The sequence below is a fragment of the Triplophysa rosa genome, linkage group LG11 (genome assembly GCF_024868665.1).
Source record: "Triplophysa rosa linkage group LG11, Trosa_1v2, whole genome shotgun sequence".
Taxonomy (NCBI): Eukaryota; Metazoa; Chordata; class Actinopteri; order Cypriniformes; family Nemacheilidae; genus Triplophysa; species Triplophysa rosa.
In genome coordinates this window covers 1,621,201-1,629,443 of record NC_079900.1, presented here as the reverse complement: position 1 = coordinate 1,629,443, position 8,243 = coordinate 1,621,201, and the positions used below count along the sequence as shown (strand labels likewise).

General features: G+C 35.5%; 1 long non-coding RNA gene across 1 annotated transcript; it reads left to right on the top strand.

The window, feature by feature from the left end:
• LOC130561190 (uncharacterized) lies at positions 1 to 733 on the top strand. The gene is made up of 3 exons (XR_008963794.1): positions 1 to 203; positions 271 to 387; positions 584 to 733. It is a non-coding gene; the product is annotated as an uncharacterized LOC130561190 (long non-coding RNA).
• Positions 734 to 8,243: the final 7,510 nt, after the last annotated feature.

Genomic DNA, 8,243 nt, shown 5'->3' with positions numbered 1-8,243 from the left:
TGAAGGATTTTGTCAACAAGTTTTTTAGTGGTTTAATTGTGTTTTCCCCATACATTAGTCTCAACATCCATGTTGTTGTCTACAATTACTCCAGTCTTTCTAATCTAACTGATGATCCCTCTGCAGCTCAATGACAGCATTCTCAGCTCGCTGGGAATCAAACACGCGGTGTCCAGTGCTTACATCCCCAGACCAATGGCCAGGTAATTCTTTGTATGTCTGTGAGTTCTGTTGTTGTCTTGCCGTCAATCATCAACTTGATATTTACAGGACGAAAGAACAAATCAAAACATCAAACGTACCCCCAGGAAGTATGTAAATGACAACCACAATGATTGGGACCTCCACCTTCCTGCTGTGGTGTATGGAATCAACACTGCAAACCAGGTTTTGTTTTAACTTTTAACACATTTATTATAATATCTTCAAATAAGTGTCAATGGTAAAACTGAATTGATGAGTTTATTGAATATTTAATGTCAATGAGCTTTTCTCTTTGAAAATGAATTTAATAGTTAATGTTAAGCTTCCTATGTGATCAGTACTCCACTAGACACAGTCCCTACTTCCTCCTTTTCAATAGACACCCACGTCTGGTGGTCATGAATGCCTGTCCCATGAGAGATGACTTTGACATTGCTGACCCAGAAGATGACACTGACACCTGTAAAGTTTGATGTTATTTCATTCTTCAATTATTTAATTGGGGTAACAATTTGTGCCACATATTAACCTTGTCATATTTTGCCAAAAAAGAGAATCACTATTAAAAAACTATTATATTTTAGTTTTTATATTATATTTTGTCATATTGTATTTTCATTGGTATTAAAAAATAAAATAAAAAAGGAACATAAAATGAATAGAAAAACTATTTTCCGCTCTTAACAGGATGAGTTACGTGTATCCCTCGTTCAGTATGTTTCTCCAGCCTACTCATTGAGTATGTGATTTCGGATTCAGCGTGTTTATTTATTTCCCCGTATGAATGAATGGCCCTTTTTACGATCACTGAGTGCGATCTGTCCTCTTAAAGCCTTTTTGTTGCATAAGGCAGTGCTAAGGCTGACATTCCTTAACTATTAGGTCATAAAATGAACCTTAGACATATGATTGCTTGCAGATGTTCCTGTATGCGTTTTCTGTAGTGAGGAAATAAATGAGCTTGAGCTTGATGCATCCACATTTCAGTGTCTCGTGCTCCGAGATCTGCAGAGAACATCTCTCACAAGTGAGCAACATGTTCAGAAATAACTTTCTTTTTGTAATAGCTTTTACCTTTAGACAGTAGGAGACATGAAACCAAACTGATTAAAACAACATAAAACAAAAAGCACAGCAAACAAGATCTTTACAGCTACAATTTAAATTATGCTACAGTTTGTATTTACAGCATACACACAACCACAGTGTTGTCTTAAATTGGTGTATGCCTTTTTTCGTCATGTTGACACACACAGAGCGGTACCATCTTTCACAGTAACTGCACTGAATCTGGTGGGGGAAAATTGTGACAATTAAACTTTGTATACAACAATTAAAAAAACGTTACTACATTCTTTTCATATTCTATTGTAGGGGGTTTACAGTAAAAGACCAGTTGTGAAGTAAGAAGACACAGAGTTGGGAATGCAATTAATAGAAGAAATGTTTTTTATTTTTTTATTTGTAGTTTTGCCAGCAGAAGTCAGCTTCAGCACTCTCAAGGAGTTCCACATGCGACCTGCCTTACATCCCAAATGCAGTAGTGTTTAAGTCAACTAACTACGTCATTACCTGGGTAAATCAAGCTCACGTGATTGGTTATCAATAGATGAACAAGAACACAAAACTCTCAAACACTTCTGAAATCATGAGACAAATCAAAGATGACAGGCATAATGTGAATTAAAACTTAATTACGTTGTCTCGTGATTTTCCACGTTTTCTCACTTTCCTGAAACAATACAATCACACATACACAAAGGGTAGTGTTAAACTTCAGGTAAACCAGAAACGGGTTGGATGTTATGAGAGAATTCTTCTGCAGATCTGGGAGCACAAAAACAAGACACAGAGAGGCATCAAGCTTTTGAACTCATTTATTTTAGACGTCTTTATGGCACCAGAAGACATCTGGAAGTTCTCATATGTCCAGGGTTTCACATAATGACCAAATAAGGTCAAGGAAACATCGCATGTCAGACAAAGAATGTTCAGCATAGAAGGAATCCCTCCTCCACATATAGCCAGCAATGTATTCAGTGAGCTTAAAAACCTCACAATTCATTTTCGTGGGCTTGTATTCATTTATGTGGAAGTTAAATCTAACAGGTAGAGTGTGTGCTAACAGAAGATGTTTTTGAACATGATGATAAGAAGTCCCTTTCACAGTCACACTGACCTAGCAGGAAGAGAGAGCCTAAGCATTCATTAGAGACTTAAACCATGAATTATTCTCTACTTTCTCTATCAGAAAAGGTTGGTGTTAAACATGCTTAAATCATCAATTTAAAATAAGATAATACTGGATAATAATTAATTAATATTTGTCAAAACCACATCAAAGTATTTATATTTGAAGTAAGGTGAAGACAGGGCACCCGTCCCTTCACTATGAATAACAAAGTTACATTATTTTCAACTTGAAAACATCTACTTCAAATATATTTAATCCAATATGCAGTATACAGTGAGATCTATATAGCTGATGTAATTAGATTTTTATTGAAAAAGGACACAACATAACTCTAACATGTTTAGAGGCGTGGAAATGTCCCTGCAGTAAAAGACCGGTGTTCATTCGAGGCGGTGCTTATCATATCGAGCGGCTTTACCCTTTTAGCGGTAATATTATTAAGATATTTGAAGGGCAAGTCGTTTTGGAATTATTGGCGTTTAATTGTGTTAAGTTCAACAGTACCAGAAGATGAAAGAAGGAAGATGTCACGAGAACAGTTTGATATCAAGATCTTTAAACACAAAGGTTAGTGCACTGTATGGATGTCGTGTTGTAAACTTTTCGCTAGAAGAACATGACAAACATGAAATTCAATGCTAGATGATGAAAAGGTTTGCAGAGTGATTGAAGTCCGTCCCGGAGAATTTCTATAAAGACAAATGTGCTGTTTAATGTCATGGTTCTGCCTCACCTATCTTGGATTTCCTGGTCCTGAGGCAGAGCCATGACAAAGTCTTTGGCTAAATTAGGGCTTTATTAAAATACTTAATCGCGATTAATCGCATGATTGTAAGGAGTTAACTCGTGATTAATCGCAATTTAATCACACATTTTTATCCCTTCTAAATGTACCTTAAATAAATACTTTCCATGTTTTTAATACTCTAATCAACATGGGCATGGACAAATATTGATGCTTTATGCAAATGTATGTTGTTTATTATTAGTGAAACCATACTCAGCAGAGCATGAAGACTAGACATGTTTCAAAGGTCATAGATATTTTTCGAAGAACTTGTTCATATCTATTACAAACAGATTTCCATTACTTCTTTCTTTGCACTGAGCTATTTACTTACACAAGCATGTTTACATTTTCGCACAACAAGCAGATCACTTCTTCTACATTTGTTATTACTGAAACCACCTTAAACATAGAGCATAAAGAACATAGACATGTTTTTCAAACAACTTGTTCATGTCTATTAAACACATGGAAAACAAGAACAGAAAAATCACATACTTCCCTTTCTTTCCACCAAGCCAGTTGCTCAAACAGACAAGCCTGTTTACATTTTCAGATGACAGGGCATGGTGGTTTTCTATTATAGTATTGAGTTTCTTATATGAATAATATTTGCAACTGTTGTCACAGGAACATCGAGCTGCTTGGAGATGGTCTTGTAGCCTTTACCTTTACCATGCTTGTCTATTATTTTCTTTCTGAGCTCCTCAGACAACTCTATCCTTTGCTTTCTCTGGTCCATGTTCAGTGTGGTGCACACAATGATACCAACAAGCACAGTGACTACTTTTCTCCATTTAAATAGGCTGAATGACTGATTACAAGATTGGATACATGTGTGATACTAATTAAAGAAACTAATTAGTTAGAAATATCATAATCCAATAATGTATTATCTTTTCTAAGGGGTACCAACAAATGTGTCCAGGCCATTTTAAAATATCTTTGTAGAATAAGCAACAATTCATCTCTTTCCACAGCTTCTTTGCTTTATTCTATGACATACCAAAGGCATGCAAGTATACATGATACAATAGCTTTTAATTTCACCACTCTTCAGGAGGAATGAAGCATTATTTCAATGAGCTGTAAGGGTACCAAGAAATTTGAGCACGTCTGTATGTTCTCCAAACATTCCTTTTTAAAAGAAATGAAGTACCAGATTTGTGAAAAATGACTTTGATTCGGTTTTTGATGACTACAAATGTGTACATTTTAACAGTTTTTCATGAGCCACATTTAGATCCCATTATCTGTAGGACTGAACTATATAGGGCCTTAAACGTACTTCCCAAAAGAAAGGTCGTTCAATCACATGTATCTCAGGGTGTCCACAGATATAAGCAAGTTAAATTTAAGACTTTTTAAGACCATTTTAATGCCACTTAATATGAAATGTAAGACCAAACCAGCGATGGACATACACATTCGAATACATATATATTTCATATACACAGACTCTGAAAATTTAGAGACCACTCAAATTCCTTTCAGTTTTTCTGCATAGTTTTTTTCTGTGAACTACTGAAATTGGTTTTCAGAATACTTAAATATTTTTAGATGTATTAAGATGTTTGTAAAAATAAATATATGTGACCCAGTCTGAGAAAACTAGGCTAAAGTCTTCCGAATATAATTATGAGATAAGGAGCATCAAATTTGATTTCAAGCAGTAATTTCAATCTTTGACTCAATATTAAAGATATCAAGGTTATATTTCACAGAATGTTCTTTACATTACATAAGATGATTTTATGTAGAAAACAGCAAATCACAAAAAAAATACTTAACACTTTTTTTTTCTTTCACAGTCTGGATCACATATGATGGAATAAGCCTGATTTTTAATCACAGCTATCATTCATTATACACTTTACTGTATATCACTCCTGAGGTTTGTTTCTGGTGAAATTCAAGATACACTGGACTGGAATGCTTGCAATACAAGTAGAAAGGCAAAACTGGAGTTATCTCTTTATTTTTTTCCCGTGGCTATAAGTTACAGCGTAACATGTGTAAGTGCTCTTTATAAACTAACACAAGGCCATACGGGTGCTGCGAGTCATCTTGACGGGTTTAGTTTAATATTCACCAATAAAAACAAATATAAATGCCTAATTACTAACATAAGATTATATTTACAAATTATTCAACCAAACTTCATGTTCGTCTTGTTTGAACGTCGCATTGGATCAAAGCCGTTAGGAAACGCATTTTCCTTGCATAGGTTTGTTTTTGTTAATAAATAAAATATTTAAAATCAATATTTCAGTTCTCTCTGATGACGCAGTACTATTGCGGGGAGAAAAATCAATGATTTTATACAGTCATTTGGTCCATCAGATGGAAAGATTTTTTTGCGGAAATGTGACCAAAATATTTAAGACCCGTAGAATCTGAACTTAATACTTTTTAAGACTTTAAAAAGGACTTATATTAGGAAAACTTTAAGATGTTTTAAGACTTTTTAAGGACCCGCGGCCACCCTGGTATCTAAAAGGACAATCAGGTATCTCTAACAGTTTATGAGATAAATTTTGTAAAAATAACACAAAAAGTGCTTTTTCCTCATTTTTGTCACCATTGGCATAAAATGCATCAAGGATTTCTAAAGTTAACAGATTTTACTAACAGATATACAATACCAATCTCTGTGTAAAAATTCAATTATAATGCTGGCATATTTCTCATGTCATTTTTAAAATATGTTTCACCCCCTCTACTATCATTTTTCACCCCCTCTACTATGGCTCCAAATTCAAGGTGAAAATTGTCATTTTTACCTCCCTCGACAAATTAGAGGATTACTCAATTACTATTCATTGGTGGCATTTCATATTTTGGCTTTCATCAGTACTGATGTTGGTCTAGTTTCTGTAAAAATATATTTTTTAAATAAAAACTTTTGAGCCAGGGACCTCTAGTTGACACGGAATGACGCATAGGCACATGGATGAAGAGGGAAAGATGCTAAATATGAACAGATTTTAGAAATCTTAAAAGATTTTACCATGTTGATACAACAAGGTTACAGCAAAAAAAGGGAAAGAGGGAGTGTCTCTTATCTACTGCGTACACTGAGTGATTCAGCTCAGATCTGAGTACTTAAATGCACATGCCCACTGTGCATTATTTTCTAAGAGCCACCGTGTAGCAGAGGCACAGTGGTACTCTGGCATCGTGCAAGTATATTTATTTTTTAATTGGGGTTCTTAACATGCACAAAACTTTGTATCGCCCCTTGTTATGCCAAAAAAATCTTGCATAGATCACACACACACACACACACACACACACACACACACACACACACACACACACACACACACACACACACACACACACACACACACACACACACACATCACAGGATTAGAACACAGGGTTTAGAAATAGAGATGGTTGGAGCGTGATGCTGAAGCCCATCTCGGAGTTTGAGGATGGAGGAGCTGAACACGCAGCGCCATCTGAAGCTTAGACTCTGATCCTTTGAGGTGGGCGGGGCAAGAATAAAAAAAGCGGATCCATCACCCATGGAAACAAGCTACACTAGGTGGCGATAATGCTCCTAAAGAGTGAACGGCCAGTAAACTGAAAGAAGAAGAAGAAGGAGAAGGCGGAAAAGGTAAAGAGAAACGGGGCTCTTTAAACACAAAGGTTAGTGCACTGTATGGATGTCGTGTTGTAAACTTTTCGCTAGAAGAACATGACAAACATGAAATTCAATGCTAGATGATGAAAAGGTTTGCAGAGTGATTGAAGTCCGTCCCGGAGAATTTCTATAAAGACAAACGTGCTGTTTCACTTCTGCAAACACATTCAGTTCAGTTCACTGAGATAAAACCCTGATTTGTTTAAAAATTAATTAGTTTCCTTAACGTGCTTTACAAGTTCTCAGTGTTTAAAGTGTTTAGAAGAGTTTTGGTCCGTAACGATCTCGTATTTTTGTTTTATAATTTCAGAGTTTTCTTCGTAAATGTTAACAGACATGTTTTTCCTGAATATTGCTTACTTATAAAATGTTTTAAAACACCATTCACTTAAGCATACTGTATCAGTCATTGATATTTCAGTCACAGAAATAAGATGTTTTATTTTTAATTTAATACAGTTAATTCTTATTATTGCTCACACCACATGATCAGTGGTTCTTATATGTCATTGTCTCATCTACTTTCTAAATAATCGCTTAGTTGTTTCTTCATTCTGTAAATGTTTTGTTTGACATTGCAACTATGTGCTGTTTTATTGCAATCATTCAGTAAAATTAATTCATTATTAATTTATTGATTTTGACAGGTCTGTTTCTCCAAGCACACTTGAAGAGTTTTTGTGACCAGGGTGACCGCGGTCCTTAAAAAGTCTTAAATTAAAGTTTTCTAATATAAGGCCTTTAAAGTCTTAAGTATTAAATTCAGATTCTACGGGTCTTAAATATTTTGGTCCATTTCCGCAAAAAATCTTTCAGTCTGACGGACCAAATGACTGTTAAAATCATTGAACAGACCTAAGATTTTCTCCCCGCAATAGTTACTGCGTCATCAGAGAGAACTGAGGTCGCAGAATACAGGTTGAAGTACAGCTAGTTTCGGCATCCTAGCTAGTTTAATTGTTTAATGCAAGTTTAATAAAAATGGCTAGAAGATGAGTTCTCGTGGTGGTTAAAGCCGGTGCCTGGAAATGTCTACGAGGCAAACTGTGCCTTTTCGGAGATGTTTTAAACTCTGTATGAGCATCGAGGTGGTGAACACGAGCCCAGTCTTATAAATAACACGCGCGTTGCATTATCGTGTAATAGGTACGCCAAAGTTAGATTTTGCGTGCATATGATATGCCTATTTTTGCGTGCATATGATACGCCAATTTAGCGCGCGTGCATATTAACCGTCAATTTGTTTTATTAACTGTCCCCTAACCCAAACCCTAAACCTAACAGTATTATTTTAATTATTTCAGTGTTTCCTCTTCATGTACGTTTCAAAATGGCTGCTCTCCAGCGAGGTGCACGCAAACATTGGCGTATCATATGCACGCAAAATCTAACTTTGGCGTACGTAT